We start from the raw sequence: 25,901 nt of genomic DNA, 5'->3' as shown, positions 1-25,901 counted from the left end.
CTGACAGAGAGAGACAGCCAGAGAGAGAGGGAACACAAGCAGGGGGAGTAGGAGAGGAAGAAGCAGGCTCCCAGCAGAGGAGCCTGATGCGGGACTCAATCCCATAACGCCCGGTATCACGCCCTGAGCCCAGATGCCTAACGACTGAGCCACCAAGGTGCCCCTGGCTTAAGGGTTTTATTGTGATTAAGGGGTAGGGCTGGAGCTGGGGCTTGTGTGACTTGAACTTCCCTCCAGAGTCAAAGAGGGGAGCACCTGGGCTTTCACATCAGCTTGATGTGACACAGGGCAGAGGGAGAAGAAAGAGGGGTGAAGCTTGAAAGCTGTCAGCAATGAAAGGTCAAATATGGAGTCAGACTACTATACAAACTCAAGTGGCATTTTAAAAAAATAGGTAATTAAGGGGGAATTGGCCAATTAAGATGAAATTGCAGGAAGAAAGCAAAAGCTACAATGCTGGAAGTGAAACTCAAGCAGAACATAGAGTTCCAGAAGAAATAGCTCACCAGGGGAGTGTCAACACTGTCACCGATTTAAGAGGCTCTAGGTCTACAGCCAGAGGAACCTGCTGAAGGCGAACTCATCGACATAAATGAGGGAAGCGACAAAAGGGATGAAGTCCCAAGGAAGTGATGCTTTCTCTGGGCTTTTTTTTTTTTCCCCCTAGGTCACTATGTTAGTCTTCTATCTACTCAATATGTTGATGTCCAGAATTTCAGGGGATGTCCAGCAAACTGCTTGTGCACATATGAAAATAGTGGGGGGGGGGCGCCTGGGTGGCTCAGATGGTCAAGTGTCTGCCTTCAGCTCAGGTCATAATCCCAGGGTCCTGGGATCGAGCCCCGCGTTTGGCTCCCTGCTCGCTGGGGAGCCTGCTTCTCCCTCTCCCTCTGCTGTTCCCCCTGCTTGTGCTCTCTTGCTCTGTCAGATAAATAAAATCTTAAAAAAAAAAACAACAGTGGGACCAGTGTCCCTTTCCAATTTAGATCTTAGGAAATTGCTACAGAGCCACAAGTTTGTAGGCAGTTTATTAGTTATTTGTTACCTAACAAATAACCCATAATCTGGTGGCTCAAAACAACAAATGTTTATGATCTCACACGACTTCTGAGAGTTGGGAGCACCTCATCTGTGCAGTTCTGGCTCAGGCTTTCTCTTGAGGTGGCACTGCAACTCTCGGCCAGGCTGCGGTCACCTGAAGTCTTGGCCGGAGCGGAAGGATCCGCTTCCAGGATGACACACCACATGGCTATTGGCAGGCGCCCCACTTTCTGGCCAAGAGAGCCTCTCAACATGGCAACTGGCTTCCCTCAGGGCAACCGGTTGGGGAGAGAGAGGCAGAAGCCACAGTGTCCTTTAGAACCTTACCTCGGAAGTGACATGCCCCTTCTGCTGAGTCCTACTGATCACACAGGCAACCCTCACACGATGTGGGAGGGGACTATACAAGGATGTGAATATGGGGGCAGGATCACGGAGGGTGACAAATCACCCAGAAGGGAGAGGACAGTGTAATGATGTCCTCTGTAGAATGCAATCAAGACTGTGTGTGTGTGTGTGTGTGTGTGTGTGAAGTTCTTCATACCCAAGCATATTTCTCTTCTACATGTTCTTCTGCATTTTTTCTTTCATTTTGCAACTCTTCCCTTATATTCTGGTTCTGCTCTTTGCAGTTTAAAAAGTGGCTCAGGGGTGCCCAGGGGCTCAGCCAGTTAAGCATCCAACTCTTGATTTCAGCTCAGGTCCTGATCTCAGGGTTGTGAGATAGGGCCCTGCCTCCGGCAGTGGGGAGTCTGCTTGAGATTCTCTCTCTCCCTCCCTCTGCCCCTCCCCCCACTCGTACTTTCTCCCTAAAAATAAATATTTTTTAATTTTAATTTTTTTTAAAGATTTTTATTTATTTGACAGAGAGACAGCCAGAGAGAGAGGGAACACAAGCAGGGGAGTGGGAGAGGAAGAAGCAGGCTTCCAGCGGAGGAGCCCAGAACGCCGGCATCACGGCCTGAGCCGAAGGCAGGCGCTTAACGACTAAACCACCCAGGCGCCCCTCCTATGTGTATTTTACTACCATTAAAAATAAAAGTTATGGGGCACCTGGCTGGCTCAGTTGGTAGTGTGTGTGACTCCCAGTCATCTCAGGGTCCTGAGTTCAAGCCCCACATTGGGTGTGGAACCTACATAAAAACAATAATAAAATTCTCTTTAATTAAAAAAAGGCAAGGGGCGCCTGGGTGGCACAGCGGTTAAGCGTCTGCCTTCGGCTCAGGGCGTGATCCCGGCGTTATGGGATCGAACCCCACATCAGGCTCCTCCGCTATGAGCCTGCTTCTTCCTCTCCCACTCCCCCTGCTTGTGTTCCCTCTCTAGCTGGCTGTCTCTGTCTCTGTCGAATAAATAAATAAAATCTTTAAAAAAAAAAAGGCAAAAAAATTAAGAGAACAAAATGTTTAAAGATTTTTTTTTACTTGACAGAGATCTCTGGTTTCAAAATTTCCAGAGATATTATCAAGATTTCTTTCTTTCTTTCTTTTTTTTTTTCAGATACTTCATTCCGAATGTATTAAGAATGCGGTTCCAGATTCAGTAAATTCCTCTGGAGAGAAAGGTGAACTACTATTGCTCTGACTGCCCCCATGCCCAAAGATGGAGATTAACACTGAGACCACGTGCAAATACTCTTCCTTCTTACCCTTTCACATTCCTCGTTATTTGTTTAAAAGTTTGTTTAAAAGGGGATGTCTAGCAAGAATAGGACATTGGGATAAAGCTAAATCCACATTTATTAAATACCATGACCAAAAATACCTATCTCTCTTCTGTAAAATATTCTTTCTTCCCTAATCTCATTCCCTTTCACCATTTTCGACCTGGCAGTGCTGTCCAATAAAAATATAATGAGATGGGGTCCCTGGGTAGCGCAGCTGGTTGAACATCTGACTCTTGGTTTTGGCTCAGGTCATGATCTCAGGGTTGTAGGGTGGAGCTTGGCACTGGGGTCTGCCTTTAGCTCAGAGTCTGCTTAAGATTATTTCCCCCTTCTTCTCCTTTCCCTTCTGTTCCTCCCCGCTGGTCACGAACTCTCTTCTTACCTAAAATTAAAAAATGTTTTTTAATTAAAAAAATATATAACGAGAGCCATATATGTAATTTTAAATTTTATAGTGGTCACATAAAAAAGGGAACAAGAAACAGGTGAAATTAACTTTAATAACATTTTATTTTTTAAATATTCAAAATATTATTTCAACATGTAATCAATACAAACATTCTCAAGGTACTTTACATCTTTTATTGCAAAGAGTTTTATACCTCTAATATTTATTTCACACACTTTCATCACTTTGGATTTTACAAGTCCCTTCTTTTTTTTTTTTTTAGATTTTATTTATTTGACAGAGAGAGACACAGCCAGCGAGAGACAGAACACAGGCAGGCGGAGTGGGAGAGGAAGAAGCAGGCTCCCAGTAGGAGCCCGATGTGGGGCTCAATCCCAGAACTCCGGGATCACGCCCTGAGTCGAAGGCAGACGCTTAACAACTGAACCACCCAGGAGCCCCACAAGTCCCTTACTCTTAGCACACTGCTGTCCTACTCCTCCGAGAACCAGTACAGCTTTTACTTTGTGATGCAGGAACACTTTTCCAGTACCCCACTCCTCTTCCACCCTACCATTAATTGGTAGGCACTGTAAACTCTCCAATAATAAAATGATGTAAAATTTGAAATTGACAATGCTCTTCCAAATAGACTGCTGGTATGATCATCACAGTGAAGGTGTTGTCAATCAAGTATCATAGATGAGGAAATGGAGACAATACAACGAAGCTTTTTTTTTGTACTAAGTCTTCAATATCTGAAATGTATTTCACACTTAAGAGCATCTCAATTCAGACGCTAAATTTTCATCAGAAATATTTGATCTATATTTAGATTTCATAAAATTTACTATTCTTTAATAAGATTTTATTTATTTATTTGACAGAATGAGAACACAAGCAGGGCGAGCAGGAGAGGGAGAAGCAGGCTCCTCACTGGGCAGGGAGCCTAATGCTGGGCTGGATGCCAGGACTCCAGGATCACAACCTGAGCCAAAGGCAGACGCCCAACCGAGCTATACAGAAGCCCCTAAAACTGACTATTGAGAAAATATTTATATACCAAATTATTCCAAGCACACGTAAAAGTTTCCCAGTAACTGAATCAAATATCTGTATTTATTTTTCTTCCAAATATCTATATTTAATACAAACTTACATTAAAATTAAAAGGAGGGGTACCTGGGTGGCTCAGTTGGTAAAGCCTTTGACTCGGTTTCGGCTCAGGTCATGATCTCATGGGTTGTGGGATTGAGCCTCACATCACTGGGCTCCGTGCTCAGCAGAGAATCTGCTTGAAAGATTCCCTCTGCCCCTCGCCCTGCACATGCTCTCTCTTTCAAAATAAAAAAAGTAAATCTTAAAAAAAATTAAAAGGAAAAATTCAGTTTTTTAGTCATAGCAGCCACAGTTCAAGTGCTCAACAGCCACATGTGCCTTCATATCGGACAGGGCACTTTTAGGCAAACATTCTTTTTAAGGAATTACTTTGTGAGTATCCTAATTTGTGTTTCCACAAGATTTGTATTTATCTCTTCATTATACTTATATCTCATTATGGGCATGAAGGTTTTTATATCTTTTTTTGGAATTAAACTCTGTGATGTTAAAAAAGATATCACTCTTAGTCATCTTCATATTTCCAGTGCCTGGCACCATTCCTGACCAAAAACAGGGGCTGGGGCCAGTTGTTAACATTTACTAAACAAATTAGTAGTGTAGTGAGCTTAATAGTGGCCTCCCAAGGAGACATGTCCAAGTCCTAATCCCTGGAACCTGTGAAGGTGACCTTATTCGGAATAAGGTTCTTTGCAGGTATAATTAAAGGATCTCAAGATGAGATCATCCTGGATTAGGATGAGCCCTAAATCCAATGACGGGTGTCCTTATAAGACAAAAAAAAAGGAGCTGTACAGAGATACATAGAAGAAAAAGCCATGTGAAGATGGTGGCACAGATCGTAGGGCAGCCACAAACCAAAGAACACCAAGGATTGCCAGCAGCCACCAAAAGCTGGGAGAGGGGACTAGAATGGAGCCCCTCTCAGAAACTCCAGAAAGAGCCAATTTTACCAACACCTTGATGTCAGACTTCTGGCCTCTAGACCTGTGAGAGAATTTCTGTTTAAAGCCACCACATTTGTGGCAATTTGTACAGCCCCCTTAGGAAAAAAGTCATCTGTATCACTGCCACAGATCACAACATGGCAGGAGGCAGAAAGTCTCAGAGGAGTGACTGAGCAGGTAAAGCACCTCCCTGGATTTTATTAATAACCAAAGAGGATTCTTGTGACTGGAATATAGATAATATGCTATGAGACTCTGAACATGATTTCAGAAAAGGAGCAGGGAGATATTATACTCTTGTAACAGAACTAAAGGTTTTTGATAGCCCGATGCAACATTTTACCTCATGATTTATCACCAAAAGAACTCCATCAAATTAAATCTGGTAACCAAACAAGGATACTTAGTATCACTACTATTAATATTGTCCCCAAATTTTTATCAGTGCAATAATTCAAGAAATAAAAGATTATCTATTAAAATGAGTTAAGTTTTAAAAACAAATTGAAGACCAAACGAAGAAAAAAAATACTGAAATACTACCAAGATATTTGAACTATTTAAGTAAATTATCTGTAAACTTTCCTGTTTGCCAATAATATGACAAAATAAAATTAAATCCTATTTTTATTGTAATAAATATATAAGTATCAACGTATAACTTTGCTGAGAGAAGCATGACATTTATAAGGATAAACTCGAAATGGTGCGGAGAGATACAAAACAGAACTTGTTAAATGGGGTAAGGTAAGGACAGAGTGGGGCATCTGAGCACTGGACAATCTACCCGGGTCCACTGTCAGGACAACTGACACGGGCCACTGGGGGCTGAACCACTTCACCTTTCTAGTCCATGGATCATGGGGGTTTCCTTTGAAGCAGTGATGCCAAGGAACAGAATAGGCAATACCACACAGACAAGCAATTGTATGATTAACAGAATCATCAGAAAAAGCAACAAGTTTCCAATATCCAGAGACTGTCCTGAGAAAGCTCCCCACCCCTTGCTTCACCACCTTCTTCTGTCACACAGATCCCTCATAAACCATTTCTGCAAAACCCATCTACAAGCTATGTGCCTTTAAGTTGCTTATCTATTTGCCTCTCTTTCCTCATTTATAAAACAATGGTGATGATATTACTATTACACAGACCATAAGGGAGGCATTCGTAGAATATATTTCAATTGCTGTTACTGCAACCTGATCCCTAAGGGATTTAACCAACAAATCATTTTATAGTTTTATATTTAGATCTGTGAGCCATTCTGAGTTAACATAAAAGGCGTGAGGTTTCAGTTAGGATTCATTTTATCTGCAAATGGATATCCAATCATTCCAGCACTAAAGTCTTAAAGGCTATCCTTTTGCCATTGAATTTCTGCAAGTCTGTCAAAAATCAATTGGTCATCTTTGTGTCAATTTCTGGACATTTCTTTTTTTTTTTTTTTAAGATTTTATTTATTTATTTGACAGAGATAGAGACAGCCAGCGAGAGAGGGAACACAAGCAGGGGGAGTGGGAGAGGAAGAAGCAGGCTCATAGCAGAGGAGCCTGATGTGGGGCTCGATCCCAGAACGCCGGGATCATGCCCTGAGCCAAAGGCAGACGCTTAACCGCTGTGCCACCCAGGCGCTCCTCTGGACATTTCTATTCTACTAATTATCAATCCCTTCACCAACACCATACTATCTTAATTCTTATAGCTTCATAGTAAATCTTAAAATCGGGTAGTATGATTCTTCAAACTTCATTCTTTTTCTTAACAGTTCGGGCAGGTGCCTCACCTGGCTGGCTCAGTTGGTGGAATGTGCGACTTGATCTCAGGGTCATCAGTTCCAGCCCCATGCTGGGTGTAGAGCTTACTTAAAATAGTTTTGGCTATTCAGTTCTTTTTTTTTTCATTATATACTATTTCTCTTTATCTCTGGTAATTTTCATTGTTCAGAAGTCTACTTTGTCTGATATTAATACAATCACTTCAGATTTTTGTTTACTATTCTATGTTATATCTTTTTCTATCCCTTTATCTTTAAAACTACCTATATAGACTATGGGGCGCTTGGATGTCTCAGTCGGTTAAACGTCTTCCTTCGGCTCAGGTCATGATCCCAGGGTCCTGGGATCGAGCTCCTCGTCGAGCTCCCGGCTCATCAAGGAGTCTGCTTCTCCCTCTTTCTCTGCCCCCACCTCCGACTCATTCTCTCTAAAATAAATGAATAAAATCTTAAAAAAAAAAAACTACCTATACAGACTTTCTTATAAACACTGGATCTTTTTTAAATCCATTCTGACAATTTCGGTTGTTTAATTGGTTTGTTTATACCATTTATATTTCCTGCCAAAAAGAATTAACACTGCAGGCCTGAACCTGCTAACCTTATCAGGGCCTGCTTGCAAGGCTGGCCCTCGGCTGGCATCTGAGAACTTGCCTGGTAAACAGTTGCCTACACTCATATAAAACTTGCCCTAAATGATAAGAGTGGCTCTCTGCACCTAAACTGACAAACAACGTGTATGCTGAACACGTGTTTTCCTTCTGAACATCTGGAATTTCAGTGACTGCCACAAGTAACACCAGCACTGGGTGCCTCCATGACTGACTCCAGAGGAAGGTCCTGAATCCCTAGCCTCCTGTGAGCTTCCCTTGTAGACCACACTTCACAAAAGTTGTTGCAGCTTGTTGCTGGGGAAATTCAGTACATCCTGTGTGACTCCACTAAGAGGACTCTGGGAAGCTCAGGTCTGGTTTCTTCTAAATATCACCCCGTGAGCCTTTTTCCCCTGCTGATTCTGCCTTCCATCCTTATAATGTAATAAGTCTTACCCCCAAGGACGACTATATCCTGAGTCATATGAATCTTTCTGTGAAAAATAATTCATTTTAACTTGGTAATAGAAATTTTACCCTCTCCCTCTGCCTCCCCTACCCAGCTCATGCTCAATCTCTCTCGTAATTAAGTAAAATCTTTAAAATAAATAAAATAACAGTAAAAGGAAGCTTTAAATTGAGGCTTCACAATTTCATATAATCACAAAGACCAAAAACCTACAGTATTATGTTTCAATTTACAGATTGAATGTTGTAAAATCTTAATTTACCTTAAGGATTATAAATGAAGAAAAACAGATTAGAGGGGCACCTGGCTGGCTCTGTCATAAAAGCATGTGATTCTTGATCCTGGGGTTGTGAGTTTGAGCCGCATGTTGGGTGTAGAGAGTACTTAAATAAAAATAAAACTTGAAAAAACCCAAAAAGATTAGGATGAAAAGGGGCTCCTGGGTGGCTCAGTTGACTGAGGTCGGACTCTTGTTTCCATTTGGGTCATGATGTCAGGGTCGTGGGACGGAGCCCCGGATCAGGCTCTGCACTCAGTATGAGGATTGTCTCCCTCTCCCTGTGCCTCTGCTTCTCCCCTGCTTCCGTGCACTCTCTCTCTCTAAAATAAATAAATAAAATCTTTTTTTAAAAAAAAGATTAGGATGAAAAAAATCAAAATTAAACAAAACCTAATCTAATACCTTTAATTGAATTTTTCAAAAGCATGTCTCTCAAATGTGTTTAGAGAAACATGGTATTTTTATTTATTTTTTTATTTTTTTATTTCATATAACAAATCCTTTCAATATATATTTAATTGCTGAGGTACACTAGTACAGTATCAATTGAAATAAGCTCAAAATGCAAGAGACATTTCGAGGCATTACAAAATACTGAAAAGGAAATTTTTTAAAAATACTGATTTCACAAGTTCTTGGTGCAAATTGGTTGCACAGCTTCCACTTCTGTAATAAAGCTGCTCATAGTTCCTGGCCTCCCTGTATAAGGTTAGACTGAAGTCAGGGGAGTTTTCCTATAAAACAAGCTCTATCAGTTTAAGCTGTTTTGACTAATACTATCCATGTCACTGCCCTTCACCACCAGTCTGCTTCAATTCTGTGGGACTTGAATACTTTAATATATGTTTTCCACGGTTTCTGTCTTTTTTTTTTTAAGGCCATTTGATATAATCTTCTGATTAGAGTTAAACAAAAACCGAAATGAACACCTGATGCCCCATCTTCAATGTTGGAAATTCTGCACATCTCCGCAGACAGCACCAGGGTGAGTTGGGCCTCCAGGGCCTTCAGGACCAGGCATCAGAGAAGGGACTCTGGACAGGAGAGCATCAAACTAGTTTGGGTGCAATCTTTTGTGGCTGAAAACAAAGCAAAAACTAAATAATTCTGCATTTAATATATGTAACAGGAATACGTAATAAACATTATTTTCCCCATTTATAGATGAGGAAGGTAAGGATGAATGAAATTATATAAATGAGATTTAATCCCAAGACTCTTGATTCTAAAGCTTGTACAGATATGCCCACCCCACCTACAAGCGGTACCTAATATTACAAAGAGTCTACGACTGAATGGAATCAAAATGGCACTCAGAGCACATACCTCAGTAGGACTTCTAACCAAAAACTATAGAAATGACAAAAGCTATTTTAAAAACATAAATGGGTGTCATTGCTGAAAAATGAGAAGTGTCACCCCCAGTGGACATGAAATTTCAAGGGATTCAAAGAAGCTGGAATGACCACAGAGTTGGATCCACAGTTGAGAACCTGCAGAAGAGGACAGCTTGGACAGATGCAAGAAGCTCAGAGACAGCTGAGCACTGGGGCTCCCTCCTCCTCGGGCCCAGATGGCGGGAAAGCAGCTATGGGTCCACTCCCAGACTGACATGGTTAGTATGACCAGTGAGGCAGAGAAGTGCCCTTGGTGTCTGGCAGCAGCTAAGATACCTTGGGAATGCCACATCACTACTGTCTCCTGGTGCCGAGACCACACCACACGCCATCCTGTTGCCAATATAGGGCATAGGTATAGGGTATAGGTAAACAGTACTTAGAGTCATGCCAGCAGGAACTCTCGCATGACATCTGAGAAAAACCAACACCCCAAAGAGCATTACCCAACTGGAAGGACAAAAAATAATACCGAAGGAAACTAAGCCAATACACCAAACAGGAGATTTTGAAAGACGTGTCTAACATATTCAGAGAAATATGGGAGGGCGCCTGGGTGGCTCAGTCGTTAGGCATCTGCCTTTTGCTCAGGACGTGGTCCCAGAGTCCTGGGATCGAGCACCGCATCGGGCTCCCTGCTCCGCTGGGAGCCTGCTTCTTCCTCTCCCGCTCCCCCTCCTTGTGTTCCCTCTCTCGCTGGCCGTCTCTCTCTCTGTGTCAAATAAATAAATAAAATCTTAAAAAAAAAAAAAAGAAAGCGAGAGATATATGAGAGACTAAGGCACCTGTAAAAGAGTATCTTTTATGCAAAACAGCAGTTTTGTTCATTCTTACATTAAAAATAGTGTCAAAATCTGAAAGAAATGCTAACAATATTAAGGAAATATCAGAATAAACAAAACTTGTACAGTGAAATGGTGAGCTGGAAGATGCAATCGATGACTTCAAATGCAGTGCAAAAGAAAAGAGGAAGCGTAAGCTTTAGCTATAAGGGACAAAACTGGCAATTCGAATAGCTAACTGCTGAATGCTCTAGAAGGTGAGAAAAGAGAATTAATTTGGGGTAATACTCCAAGAACAATAAGTTCTCCAAATTGCAGAAAAATAGAAGTCCTAAAAAAGGATATATTCAGATGCCTTGAACATATTGGGAATATAAATACTTGTCAAGTTAAGGCAAGGATGCCTTAAATGTCATGACAAAATTTGGTAATTAGATTACTAGGAACAAAAACTCTTACACTTAACCAATACTGGCTTACTTGTTTGCAGTAAGAGGTATAGTTACAGAGTATAACTAATGATGGAAGTTGAATTTCACCTTGATGATCAAACCTGGTTTTTAACCCACTGTCTATGGCTTTAATAATTGTTATGATAACAGAACCAATAAAATAATTCTTCTTAATGCCTTGTGGTCATAAGCAACCATCTGCTTTCTTCTTTTTTTTTAAGGTTTTATTTATTTATTTATTTATTTAAGAGAGAGCATGTGAGCAGGGGGAGGGGCAGAGCAAGGGGGGGGAGGGAGAGAATCTTAAGCAGACTCCCCTCTCTGGACAGAGCCTAACATGGGGCTCAATCTTACAATCCTGAGATGATAATATGAGCCAAAACCATGAGTCAGATGCTCAATCAACTGAATCACCGAGGCACCCCCTCAACTGCTTTATTCTTATAACAATGTTTGCTTAAAATAAAAATGAGTGGGGCACCTGGGTGGCTCAGTTGGTTAAGCATCTGCCCAGGACCCTGAGATCAAGCCCCGGGTCAGGCTCAGCAGGGTCAGGCTCCCTGCTCAGCCAGGAGTCTGCTTCCCCCTTTCCTTCTGCCTCTCCCCCTATTTGTTCTCTCTCTCTCTTTCCCACTCTCTCAAAAAATAAATTAAATCGTTTAAATAATAAAAATAAATAAAAATGAGCAAAGAACAATCAAGTTCATTTCTCAAAAAAAAAAAAAAATTCTCCCCCAAATGAAAAGAACATCAGAAGCTGTGTGATGACTTCAGACTAATATATAGATAACTGAAAGGGGAGGTGGGGAAAACAAAACAAAATATTTGAAGAAATGCTAGCCTACAACTTTTTAACTGTAAATCTGCAATTCCAAGAAGCTCAATGCAGCGTACACAAATGAGACAAAGAAAACTATACCAAAGAACATCATAATCAAATTGCTCAAAACAAGTGATTAAAAAAAACCCCAAAACTCAAGTCAGTAAAAACAGACAATAAACAACATATATAAGGATGACATAAGATTTCTCACTGGAAACAATGCAAGAAAAAGGACAGTGGAATGACAGCTTTAAAGTACTGAAAGACAAAACTCTAAATGTAGAGATAGAAAATATAACTTTCAAAAATGAAGGCAAAGCTTCCAATCCAGGACAAGATAGAGTAGATACACTTCATATTCCTCCACTAAGTACAACTAAACATCCTTAACATTATATAAATAAGCAAGACTGAAAGGCAGAGAAAAAATGGCAGATCAAGAAGGGATCTTGGGACCCAAGAAATGACATAATGTTGGGGTCCCTGGGTTTTCTTTTTGCCTTGTATATTCCAGACTATGTGTTAGAAAAGCCAGTAATCTGGGGTGCCTGGGTGGCTTAGTTGGTTAAGTGTCTGCCTTAGGCTCAGGTCATGATCCTGGAGTCCTGGGATCGAGCCCCATAACAGGCTCCCTGCTCAGCGGGGAGCCTGCTTCTCTTTCCCCCTGCTCCTTCTCTTCATCTCTCTCTCTCTCGTTTTCTCTCAAGTACATACATAAAATCTTAAAAAAAAAAAAAAAAAAAAGAATAGCCAGCAATCTGAAAATGTCAATGAATGCAGATTTTTAAAAGCCTAAGTATAGCATGCTTTTCCAGCCAAAGGACAGGAAAGGGGCAGCCTTACAAGACAGAAAACTTTTAGATAATAAACATCTTGCTCCAGCCAAACTCCACAGAAAAAAAGTGTGACACCTACGCATATCAGCAAAGGCCTAAGAGAAAGCCCAGACTTACACTCTCTTTTAGGCTGTGACATGGCACAGCTTACCCTCCTACCAAGGTGCTGTCATTGAAGGTCCAGTGGGAAACCTGACAGCCACCACAATCCACTAGAGTAAAACATCCCTTCCATTCCCGATCTCCAGACTGTCAACAGAGGCCAGATGGAGAACCTGGACTTCCACCCTATTGGGCAGTAATGAGATAGCACCTTCCTTTCCCTTGCCAATGTGGTGTCAGAGAAGAACTCCTAAAAACAGAGGATTTAGGGGATGCCTGGGTGGCTCGGTCAGTTGAGTGTAGTAGGACTCTTGATTTTGGCTCAGGCCATGATCTCAGGGTCCTGGCATTGAGCCCTGCAACGGGCTCTGCGCTCAGCAGGGAATCTACTTGAAGATTCGCTCTCCCTCTCTCTGCCCCTCCCCCTGCTCTCTCTCTCTCTCTAAAATAAATAAATCTGGAGGCCTGGGTGGCTCAGTCAGTTAAGCGTCTGCCTTAGGCTCAGGTCATGATCCCAGGGTCCTGGGATCAAGTCCTGCATGGGGTTCCCTGCTCGGCAAGGAGTCTGCTTCTCCCTATACCCCACCACCCTGCTTGTGCTCTCTCTCTCATGCTCTCTCTCAAGTAAATAAATAAAAACTTAGATAGGGGCGCCTGGGTGGCTCAGTCGTTAAGCGTCTGCCTTCGGCTCAGGGCGTGATCTCGGCGTTATGGGATCGAGCCACACATGAGGCTCCTCTGCTGGGAGCCTGCTTCTTCCTCTCCCGCTCCCCCTGCTTGTGTTTCCTCTCTCGCTGGCTGTCTCTCTCACTATCAAATAAATAAATAAAATCTTAAAAAAAAAAAAAAACTTAGATAAAAATAAAAATAAAAAATAAATAAATCTTGAAAAACAAACAAACAAACAAACAGAAGATTTAGTAAGAACCTCAAAAAATTGCTCAAAATGTCCAGGATCCAATTCTAAAGAAATGTCATATAAAGAGCCATGAAAATAGCCACTTGAATGAGAAAAGAAAACCAATATCAACCCCATTATCTGCAATATCTAACAAGAATTTTAAAACAGCCATCACAAAAATGCTTCAGTGAGTAATTAGGAACATGTTTGAAACAACTGAACAAATATAGCTCAGCAAAGAAACGGATTTAAAGAACCAAACAGAAATTCTAGAACCACAAAATATAATTACCAAAATAAAAAACTCACTAGATGGGCCCAAAAGTAGAATGAAGTGGGATGGGGGGGAATAGCAGGGTATCAGTGAACTTGAATACAAATAATTGAAATTACCCAATCTGAATGACAGAGAAAATAGAGCAGGAAAAAAAAACAAAAAAAAAAACAAAAAAAAAAACAACTGAACCTCAGGAACCTGTGAGACTATAATAAAAGATATAATATTCATGTCATGGGAGCCCCAAAAGGGAAGGAGAAAGTGTGTGGGGCTGGAAAGTATCCGAAGAAATAATGACTGAAAATATTCCAATTTTTGGGAGGCCTGGGTGGCTCAGTCAGTTAAGCATCTGCCTTTGGCTCAGGTCATGATCCCGGGGTCCTGCAATCGGGTCTTGCAATCGGGTCCCGCATCAGGTTCCTTGCTCAGTGGGGAGCCTGCTTCTCCCTTTGCCTGCTGCTACCCCTGCTTATGTTCTCTAACAAATAAATAAATAAAATCTTAAAAAAAGAAAGAAAATATTCCAATTTGGGGAGAATGACCTCAAAGGGCAATATGGAAAAACTGTATAGAACTCTATTCACATAAATTTGAGAACTTAGATGAGAAATGTACCAATTCCTCAAAAAGCTACTAACACAGGTCACCCAACATAAAACAGATAATTTAAGCAACCCTATAATATTAAACAAATTGAATTTATAATTTTAAAATGCCCCTCGATGAGGCCCCTGGGTGGCTTAGTCGTTAAGCGTCTGCCTTCGGCTCAGGTCATGATCCCAGGGTCCTGCAATCATGTCCTGCATCAGCTCCTTGCTCAGCGCGAAGCCTGCTTCTTCCTCTCCCACTCCCCCTGCTTGTGGTCCCCTCTCTCGCTGCCTCTCTCTCTGTCAAATAAATAAATAAAATCTTTTAAAAAAAATAAAATAAAAATAAAAATGCCACTTGAGGGGCACCTGGATGGCTCAGTCGGTTGACTCAATTTCAGGCCAGGTCATGACCTCAGGGTCCTGGGATGGAGCCTTGTGTGGGACTCTGCGTCTGCTTGTCCCTCTTCCTCTGCTCCTTCCCCTGCTCGTCCTCGCTACCTCTAAAATAAATAAATAAAATCTTCTTAAAAAGAATGCCCCTCAAAATCTCCTGACTCAATGGTTTCACTGTAAAGTTATACCAAATATTTAAAGAAAAAATAAAACCAACTTTAAACAATCTCTTTCAGAAAATGGAAGAAGGAAACACTTCCCCAACTCATTTAGAGGTCAGTGTTAAACCCTGATACCAAGCCCAAGAACATGAAAAAAGAAAACTAGACTAATATCCCTCATAAATATAGATGCTAAATCCTTCACAAAATATCACCAAATAGAACTCAATAATATAGAAAAATAATTATACACCATGACCAAGTAGAGTTTGGGATAGGCAAGGCTGATCCATGGGAAATTCAATGTAATACAGCATATTAACAGGCTAAAGAAGAAATATTATATGATTCTATGAATCAACAAGGAAAAAAAATATATATATATATATATTTAAACATTTTATTTATTTATTTGACACAGAGAGAGGCAGCGAGAGAGGGAACACAAGCAGGGGCAGTGGGAGAGGGAGAAGCAGTCTTCCCGCTGAGCAGGGAGCCCAATGCGGGTCTCGATCCCAGAACGTTGGGATCATGACCTGTGCTGAAGGCAGACACTTAACGACTGAGCCACCCAGGCGCCCCAAGTGGACTCTTCTCTGTCCCACTGATGTATCTTGAGTATCTTTTCATCAATACTTAATTACCTTCCTTGCAACTTTATGCTAATTTCCAAACTTCTGAGGCATGTGTTCAACTTTATTCATCTTTTTCAGAATTGTTTGACTATTGTTCCTTTGACTTTCCATATACATTTTAGAATGTCTGTACCTTATAAAAATATTGCTGGGATTTTGATAGGAAATATGTTAAACCTATATATCATTTTGGGAGAGAATTGACATTTATCTGTACTATGTTGAGTCTTCCAATCTGAATACAATACGTCTGTTCATTTACTTAAATCTTCTTGGATTTCTTGCATAAGTATTTTGTAGTTTTTAGCATAAAAAATAAGTCCTGCCTATGTTTTGTTACATTTGTTAGATACCTAAGTATTTTAATTTTGCCAACCTATCATAAATAGTATTATATTTTTAATTTAAATTTCCACATATTTGGGGGCACCTGGGTGGCTCAGTTGGTTAAGCATCTGTCTCCGGCTTAGGTCATGATCCCAGGGTCCTGGGATCAAGTCCCACATTGGGCTCCCTGCTCCGCGGGGAGCCAGCTTCTCTCACATCCTCTGCCCTTCCCTCTGTTTGTACTCTCTCTGTCAAATAAAGTCTTTAAAAAAAATTTATTTCCACAGATAGAATAAGGAACTGTCAAAACTCAACAGAAAGGAAACAACTCAGTTTTTTTAAAATGGGAAAAATACTTGTCTAGATACTTAAAAAGGGATATAAGGATGACAAATAAGCTCATGAAAAGATAATTAACATTATTAGCCATTAGTGACATGCGAATTAAAGTCATAATAAAACATGGCCATATACTCCATTAGAATGGCCAAAATAGGGGGCGCCTGGGTGGCACAGCGGTTGGGCGTCTGCCTTCGGCTCAGGGCGTGATCCCGGCGTTCTGGGATCGAGCCCCACGTCAGGCTCCTCCGCTGGGAGCCTGCTTCTTCCTCTCCCGCTCCCCCTGCTTGTGTTCCCTCTCTCGCTGGCTGTCTGTCTCTCTGTTGAATAAATAAATAAAATCTTTAAAAAAAAAAAAAAAGAATGGCCAAAATAAATATTTTACGTTTTTAAAATTGACAATAGGAGGTACTAGTGTAGATGTAAAGCAACTGGAACTCTCACGCATTGCTAACGGGAATGCAAAATGGTACAGACACTCTGGAAAAGTTTGGTAATTGCTTACAAAGCTAAATATTTACTCCCTCTATATATAATCTAGCAATTCCACCGGCTTTAGGGAGGTAAACTGGAATAACTGTTTTACAAAGTATCTTTATGTGGTGAAGGTAAATGTGGGCAAATTCTATAAACCAGGAATTCCACTGTAGGTATAGTCTAAAGTAAGTCTGGTACATTTGACCTGGAATATAGGTGAGGTTTGGTAGGCTGAAGTCTGGAGCTGACAACCAGAAAGAATTCTTGATAAGGCAAGTTGTAAAAGGATCTTCATATGCTAAAGAAGATACAGGAAACCAGAGACCTCGCTATTGTCAAACCAAGATTGTTTTTCTCTCTAGCACTGTTAGGGGCTTCCTGGAGGAACATTATGTTCTGCCAGCCTTAAGTATTTGTCAATGGGCTGAAGGTTATATGCACATTTAATTTTATCTACTGTCTTTGTTTCCCACATCATGGGTGCCCCAAAAGACACATGCTGGTTAAAAGCACCACTGTTTATAATATCCCAAACTGGAAACAACCTATATGTCCTTAACAGAATAGTGGAGAAATAAGGTGTTGCCTGCTTATTGAATGGAATACTATAAAACAGCAAAAAATATTATAGCTTTGTGCTTGGTCTTAGGATAATCCTGTGAAGACAACAGACAAGGTTAATTAACAAAAGAAAGGCACTGAAGAAAACAGAGTATGAAAACAATTTACATATAGAATCCAAAGACATGCAAAACCAATGTGGGGAAACAAAGGCAGAAGAAAAACTACTAAATTTCTTTACTACCTACATCCTATTGACAAGTCCTTGAAACAGGCAGAGTGACATTCCTCTAAGGACTCAACTGCCTCAATGTTAATACTTTGCTAAGGGCAAAAGGCAGTCCTAGCCTGACACCCCTTTCCCCCAGGATCCTTTAAGTCTACTGTAACGTATAAAGTTTCCTCGCGAAACTTCCGTTATCTCTAAACCCTCCAATATATGTGTTTGTAATCATCATCAAGCATACGGCCCACTGATATACATCTGAAGGGTCTCATGACAGGTTTTATAGAGGGTAATAAATGACCTTTTCGCAAAAATAGCTAGCGCCTTCAAGGTCCTGGAAACCTTGCTTCCAAAATTCCTTAGAGACTTATGCTATCCCTAACCCCCTCCCAACTTGAAAGTATATAATGGGCCAGGCCTCATGACCCATTGCAGCTCTTTCTGCCCATAGGTCCTGTCCCCGTGCTTTAATAAAATCACCTTTTGCACCAAAGATGTCTCAAGAATTATTTCTTTTGAACCTAACGTCTTTCCGACATCAAAACTATTCAATACATTTTCCCCCCCTGGGATACAAACAATTTAAATTCTAGTGAAAAACAAGTAATTTACGAGTATAAAATTCAAAACAGGAATGGGGGGGTTAATGATTGAGACTATACCAAGGGTTATAAATTAGGGTAGAGTTCTACTAAGATTACTGATAGATATACAGATTTTTAGGTTATGTAGTATTCTTTTCACCTTCAAGACATGTTTTACAATATATCCCTTATATGTCACATTTCTTATTTTTAAAATGGAAAAAAAAAACTACACATGAAAATTTTGATCATACAGAAAATATATGAGAGCTTGAGACAAAGCTCTGGACCCATTCCCACACCTCTGAATTTAGGCTCATTCCAGTTGTCAAAAAGGAACCAGTGCAAAATGTAGTCAAGGGTATGACTAGAAAAAGGGAAAGAAAAACAAATGGCTGACTGCACAAGCAGCAGCAAAGTGTGACCAAGAGACAAAGGAAATCAATGAGGAAATATTTCAGACTGGTGTTCAAATTCACTGAAGCAGATATAAAGGAAGACCACAGAGAAGAGATGCAGATAGAAGAGGAAGAAGTAAAATTTCTGGAGAAGAAAAGTTCAAAGGTTCGAAAATATTTCCTCAGGGAGGCAGGAAATGGGGCTATACAGAGGAGAAAGAGTTTTTGAGTAATAAAGCCTTGTGCAAGTTTGTGACTTTTGAAATATGTGAATGTACTGCATTTAACTAATTAAAAGCCTTTTTCCCCCCGCCACATCTCACTACCCTTAAAGGTGTCCCTGCAGGCTGGCACAGACGTCTCAGACCTCCAGGTCCTTGGATGCCCACCGTCTAGGACTCCCCCGACATCCTTGGCCCAAGGAACGCATTCCTCAAACTCGGTCCCTCTGGATCCTCTTGCCTCCATCTCCCCAGATAGACTAGCGATTCCCCCACTGGAGCCAAGAATCTTGGCTACCTCTACAACAAATCCCCCCTCCCCCACCAACGTACACTCCAGATCTCAGTCCCGCTGTCCCCACACCCGAGGGCCCAGTTCTCGGTCCCAGCAGTGCGGCCCTCAGCCTCGGACCCACCGCGCGTCCCGCCCCTCACCTCGGGCTCCGAGTCTCCACGCTCCCGCTCTTTGCATCCGGCACCTCGATCATCCCTCTGAGCACCTAGAGGAGGGTGGAACGCGGGGAAGTTGGCAGTTGTAGCTGAGGCAGTTGAGGCTTGTTTGCCATCACCATGGAAACCCCTGGCAGCGCGCCCTGGGCGGGGCCTCCGAGGGGCGGGGTCTGGCGCGCGGAAGGCGTGAGTGCACAACTCCCCGGCGCACGCGGCTTTTACCGCAGTCACGCTGCTCCGGGTTTGCCTGATCCCGGCTCTGCCCTGCACCCCACCACCCAGGAGCAGGAGCCCGGGAGCCCGCGTCCCCGCCATCACCGCAAGCCTATTTCCCCGCGGAACCCCACCTTCTCCAAGAGGACAGGGCTGGAAGGACGCATGGAGCGCGGCGGGCGGACCCTCAGGGGCTGGCTCGGGCGGCGAGGCCGCGAGGGAGCCATTGTGACGCGCCCGGCTGGGACCGGAGATTGGTCAGCCCAGCGTGGGGGGAGCCGGGGCCCGTCGAGGGGGGCCGGAGGGCAGCGGCGCGCCAGAGCGCTCCTGAGCCCCTGAAGGTACAGATGAAAAGCACCCCAAACAGCCCCAAAGACGCCTAGATCGAAGACCACCGTGAGAGGAGAAAATGGGAGTCACTTCCTGCCGAGGGAGAAAGGGAACCAAGGACAGTGGAGACATAAAGGCGGCTCCAAGGGCCGAATTTGCGGAGCGGCCGCAGGCTGTGCTCCCAGCTCTTGGATCGCTACTCGCAATGTCGAGTAGTTTGACCTGGCTCCCGGTTCCCCCGGAGGGCAGCGCCTTAGACTCAGGCCTGGTTCTCGGAGACAGTGCAGGGGCAGAGAATGGTCATATGCAGGAGAAACACGCCAGCTCGATGTCATTTGAGTTTCTGCTACATCCAGGCCACCCGTGTTTTTGCTCTAAACGAGGCAGACTGAATTTGTCAGCCCTTGGTGAGTTGTTTGTTAAGCACATGTACACAGTTGGAATTAGCAGTATCGGGGACCAAAGTTGTCATTTCTGTAGCAAAAGCTGCTAAGCAGTCTTCTGTTGCTTTCTCTCTTATTTACGATCAGGTGCAGCACTAAGAAAAGCAGCCCTGAGAGCCACGTTTGGTAGCTGGCCTGAATGCCCTGATGACCGTAAGCAATGTCGTGGAATATTGACCACAGAATGAGTTCTCTCTCTGACGGGGTAGAAGAAAATAAGACAACTCTAATCGTGCCTGAACAGATAAAAAACAGACACTGTGCAAGCCCAAAGATGACCAAACATCCCATCCCCAGCTAACGTGAGTGCCTACTGCTTCTCCAATGACAACTCTACCCTGCTCCATTCCTCCTGCTTTCTAGATAAAAATTACTAAGCTAGTCACTGAATTGCCCCTGCTTTCTGACAACACCAGAACAGAACCTGTTTCCTTGGACCCTCCCCAAAATCACCTAACAGAAGCCCATATACTATAATGAACCCTCTTGAACACCCCTATCCTGAGACTCCCCATTGTGTGAGTTCTCTCACACTACAGCAGCTGATAACCCTTCATTGTTTGACCATAACTATGTCTGGGTAGTCTTTGGTGGGCATCATCAGTATGAATAAACTCGTATTTCAGAATTATAAATAAGCATACACACAAATATAAAACTTTACAGTCTATACCGAGAAATAAAAACATTAATGTGAATGGTAAAATGGGGCAAGGTCTTGGTATATAAAAAGCTTGTATGCTAAATGCAATGTGGCTTGTGTGTTGGGTTCCAGAACAGTAGAAAGACATTAATGGTAAGATCAGATTAAAGTCTATATATAGTTTAAGAGTATTCTACCAATGTGAATTTCTTTTTTTCTTTTTCTTTCTTTCTTTCTTTCTTTCTTTCTTTCTTTCTTTCTTTCCTTCTTTTTTTTTTTTTTTAATTTTATTTATTTGAGAGAGAGCATGGGGTAGATAAAGGGAGAGGGAGAAGCAGAGTCCCTGCTGAGCTGGACGCCCATGCAAGACTCAATCCCAGGACCCTGGGATCATGATGTGAACCGAAGGCAGACACTTAAAACGACTGAGCCATCCAGGCATCCCCAGTGTGAATTTCGTAGTTTTGACAAATGTGCCATGGTTATATCAGATGTTAAATATAAGAAAAACAGTAAAGGGTATGCAGGTATTCCCTGTACTATCTTTGCAACCTTTCTGTAGATTTAAAATGATCCCAAAATAAAAATTTTATTTAAGAAAAACTACGAATTGGGGCCCCTGGGTGGCTCAGGTAGTTAAGCATTTGGTTAAGCATCCAGCTCTTGGTTTCAGGTCAGGTCATGATCTCAGGGTCCTGGGACTGAGTCCAGAGTTGGCCTCCACGCTCAGCTAGGAGTTGGCTTGAGGATTCTTTCTCTCCCTCCTGGTCTGTTCTTCCCCTGCACATGTGCTCTCGCTCTTTCTCAAATAAATAAATCTTTAAAAAAATATATGAACAATTACCTTCCAGGGAAGAGTTTTGTTTTTGCACTGGAGTGGTAGTGATGGTTATTATATATATATATATATATATTTTTCCCAGGACCCTGGGATCTTGACCCGAGCCAAAAGCAGACGCTTAACCAACTGAGCCACCCAGGAGCCCTAATGGTTGTTATATCTTGAGTGACCCTGGTATGAAGGGCAAATACAGTCACAACAACAGCTCTTCTGTCCCACTTCTAGCTGTTGGTTCTTCCCACCCCAACATGACAGGGTTCCTTCCTGGGTCCCCACACACCCCTCTGTTATGTAGCCCTCAGTCACTGAAAGTGACCACACCTGGCCAGGTACTGCCCCACTACTTTATTGTTAAATGGAAGTAAGTTAGTCCAGGATTTCTGACTGCTTTCAGAGTGGAAATAAAGTATAAGTGGTAAGAGCCACAAAGGTACAGGAGAAGTTTTGTCAAGGCAGCATTGTCAAAGGAGGAGGAAACTGCCTCTTTTACTCTGCAAACATATTAACATATCCCCTGAGCTTTCCTTGCTGAGGTGTTATGCAGCCCCGGCCTTCACCCCAGGCACAGGAGTTTAACTGTAATGGAAGGCATAAGGCTATGATGCACCAACAAAACATAGAAAATAGGATACCAAAACTGAACACCAGATAGTCACTGGGGAAAGAAGTATAACACCCCGGCTTTTTGTGGTAACAGTGAATAGAAGTTTTCATTCAGGGGGTGCCTGGGTGATGCAGTTGATTAAGGGTGGGACTCTTGGTTTTGGCTCACGTCTTGATCTCAGGGTCCCGATATCGAAGCCCCACGCTCAGCACGGAGTCTGCTGAAGTTTCTCTCTCCCCATCCCTCTACCCCTCCTTGCCTCATGCTCTCTCTCAAATAAATAAATCTTTAAAAAAAAAGGGGGGGATCATTCAGGGAATCCTCCTGTAGTAAAAGAAAGATAGATGTAAATATTAAGGGCAGAAGATGTAAATATTAAAACAATGGTGGGGGAGGGGTACCTGGGTGGCTCAGTCAGTTAAGTGTCTGCCTTCAGCTCAGGTCATGATTTCCGGATCAAGCCCTGCATCAGGCATCCTTCTCAGCGGGGAGTCTGCTTCTCCCCCTCCCCCTCCCTTTGTGCTCTCTCTCTTTCTCACTCACTCTCTCAAATAAATAAAATCTTAAAAAAAAAATTTTTTTTTAAACAATTGGGACCCCAGGAGGAGTTTATCTTCTGGAATCTGGCGATTTCCACTATGTTGGAGTGGAGGCTACCTCTATAGTAGTGCTGTCCAATAGAAATAGAATGTGAGCCATATATGTAATTTAAAAATTTTCTAGGAGCCACATTTACAAAAGTAGGAAGAAGTAGGTTAAATTAATTTTATGTTTTTGATTGTTTCAACATGTCCAAAATATCATTTCGTATGTAATCAATATATAAAATTATCAATGAGACACTTTATATTATTTTTTACTGGATTAAATCTTTGAAACCTGGTGTGTATTTTCTACTGAACAGCACATCTGAATACAGATGTTAAATTTTTATTGAGAATACTTAATGTATATTTATATTTTATCAAATTTACAGTTAAATAGTAGATTCTCATATCCATATTGTTCCAAACATAGTTAAAAGTTTTCCAGTAACTGAATTATCAGTATTTAAATTAAGGCAGGCATGTGAAGAAATTGGAACTCTTGTGTATTGCCGACAGGAATGCAAAATGGTGCAGCCGCTATGGAAAACAGTATGGCAAATACTCAAAAAATTAAAGAGAATTACCATATGATCCAGCAATTACATTTTTGGATATACTCAAAATAATTGAAAGTAAGGTCTGAAAGCTATTTATACACCAGTGTTCATAGCAGCATTATTTACAATAGTCAGAAGGTAGAAGCAACCCAATTCATTGATAGATGAATGACAGCCTTAGAGAGAAGGAAATTCTGGGGCATCTGGTTGGTTCAGTCAGTTAAGCTTCCAGCTCTTGATTTTGGCTCAGGTCATGATCTCAGGGTCGTGAGATTGAGCCTAGCATCCAGGGCTCAGCGGACTCTCTGTCTTCCTCCCTCTGCTCCCTCCCCTGCTCGTGCTCTCTCTAAAAAAAAAGAGAGAGAAGGAAATCTCAGGACATGCTACTACGTGGATGAAACGAGGACATCATGCTGCATGAAATAAGCCAGTCACAAAAAGGCAAGTACTACATGATTCCACATACATGAAGTATCAAAAGTACGCAGGTTCATAGCTCCGGAAAGAAGAGTGGTGATGTTGCCAGGGACTGTGGGCAGGCAGGAAATGGGGAATTGTTTAATATGTATAGAGTTTCAGGCTTTCAAGACAAAAAGACTGTGGAGATCGCTTGCACAACATTGAACGTACTTATCACTACTGATTTTATTTTATTTTTAATTTTTTAAAAGGCCTTTTTTTTTTTAAAGATTTTATTTATTTGACAGAGAGTACAAGCAGGAGGAGCGGGAAGGAGAGGGAGAAGCTGGCTCCCGCTGAGCAGAGAGCCCGACGCCAGGCTTGATCCCAGGACCCCGGGACCATGACCCGAACTGAAGGCAGACACACAACTGACTGAGCCACCCAGGCACCCCAACACTACTGATTTTAGAAGATAGTTAAGATGGTCAACTTTATGTTGTGTATTTTACTACAATTAAAATAAAAAGTCAGGGGTGCCTGGGTGGCTCATTCAGTTAAGTGTCCAGCTCTTGATTTCAGCCCAGATCATGATGAGAGGGTCATGAGATTAAGGGCTGTGAGATTGAGCCTCACATCTCTGCACTGAGCTCAGAGTCAGTTTGGGATTCTCTCTCCCTCTGCTCCTTCTCCACGCTACCCCCCCCCCCAGTAAGTAAATACATTATTATTTTTTTAAGTCAGGGGCATCTGGCTGGCTCAGTCGGTAGAGCATGTGACTCTTGATCTTGGGGTCATAAGTTTGAGCCTCACATTGGGTGTAGAGATTACTTTAAAAAATTAAAAAATATATTAAAAAGTCAGGTCCTCTGTCCTACTAGCCACATTTCAAGTGCTCAACAGCCCTGTGTGGCTAAATGGCCCTCTTATCACACAGTGCAGCTTTAGACTAAGAAAGGAGGAACTGAAATGCTACTATCTTCAACTGTCACTTTGAAAGGGCTTCTCCATGGTTCTGTCTCCGATGTAAGCCACTGCCTTTCTTTACTCTGCCTAGAGGGCTAGAACCTGTTACCTAAACCTTGGGAGTTGAAAATACTAATGACTTCAGAATAAGCTTCGGCTTCTTTTACGGAGTTTCACTTGAATACAGAGGGCAGGGCAGCCTTCGAATTGTTAGCTGTCTACTTTGACTCTCTGAGTGTAATATTTCTCAAAGGGAGGCACAAGAGACTTCCTCTAACTCCGGTTGTCACCCCGTGAAAGTTTATTCCAAAATGGATTGTTTAACACTGAAATCACTGTGATCCAATGAATAAGATTGGAAAGCAATTTTTATAAAGTCTCATTTGTGAATAGCACAGAGATTTGACATTTCAGGGACAGAAAGAAGGGTAAAGGAACTAGATGAGGCATTGTCAAAGTTTGCTCTTGACTTTCCCTCTAGGGCTTACCTGTGATTTGCTTTTATTTACAGTTCTTACACTTTAGGTTTCCTATCAGGTGCTCAATATTATAGACAAAGATTAGAGGGGTTTTTTTTTTTTTTTTTTTTTTTAAGATTTTATTTTTTTATTCGACAGAGATAGAGACAGCCAGTGAAAGAGGGAACACAAGCAGGGGGAGTGGGAGAGGAAGAAGCAGGCTCCTAGCGGAGGAGCCTGATGTGGGGCTCGATCCGAGAATGCCAGGATCACGCCCTGAGCCAAAGGCAGACGCTTAACCGCTATGCCACCCAGGCGCCCCAAGATTAGAGTTTTTTAATTTTTATTTTAAGTTTGTTCGTTTTTTGAGAAAGAGCATGAGCGGAGCTGGGGTAAGGGAAAGATGCAGAGGGAGAGGGAAGGTGAGAGAATCTTAAGCAGGCTCTGTGCCCAGTGTGGAGCTGGACGCAAGACTGGATCTCCTGACCCCAAAATCATGACCTGAGCTGCATGGACACTTAACTGACTGAGCCACCGAGGCACCCGGAGAGTTGTTTTTATAGTAATTGTTGTATTTTATTACTATGTGATTTAATTTTTCTATTCTCAAAGTCTTTTTAGTTAACTTGTGGCTCCCGTGAATTTTTA

At 42.1% G+C, this 25,901-nt stretch overlaps 2 long non-coding RNA genes across 2 annotated transcripts; one reads left to right on the top strand and one right to left on the bottom strand.

The window, feature by feature from the left end:
* Positions 1-2,762: 2,762 nt before the first annotated feature.
* On the bottom strand, positions 2,763-19,344 carry LOC103667930. The gene is made up of 3 exons (XR_569902.2): positions 19,198-19,344; positions 9,210-9,359; positions 2,763-3,089 (listed from the first exon to the last, which is right to left on the bottom strand). It is a non-coding gene; the product is annotated as an uncharacterized LOC103667930 (long non-coding RNA).
* Positions 19,345-19,407: 63 nt separating this feature from the next.
* Positions 19,408-20,826, top strand: LOC121101219. The gene is made up of 2 exons (XR_005833170.1): positions 19,408-20,162; positions 20,286-20,826. It is a non-coding gene; the product is annotated as an uncharacterized LOC121101219 (long non-coding RNA).
* Positions 20,827-25,901: the final 5,075 nt, after the last annotated feature.

Source organism: Ursus maritimus, unplaced genomic scaffold (assembly GCF_017311325.1).
Source record: "Ursus maritimus isolate PB19 unplaced genomic scaffold, ASM1731132v1 scaffold_7, whole genome shotgun sequence".
NCBI classification, from domain to species: domain Eukaryota; kingdom Metazoa; phylum Chordata; class Mammalia; order Carnivora; family Ursidae; genus Ursus; species Ursus maritimus.
The sequence above is the reverse complement of the archived record's forward strand: the minus strand, read 5'-3'. Positions and strand labels throughout refer to the sequence as shown.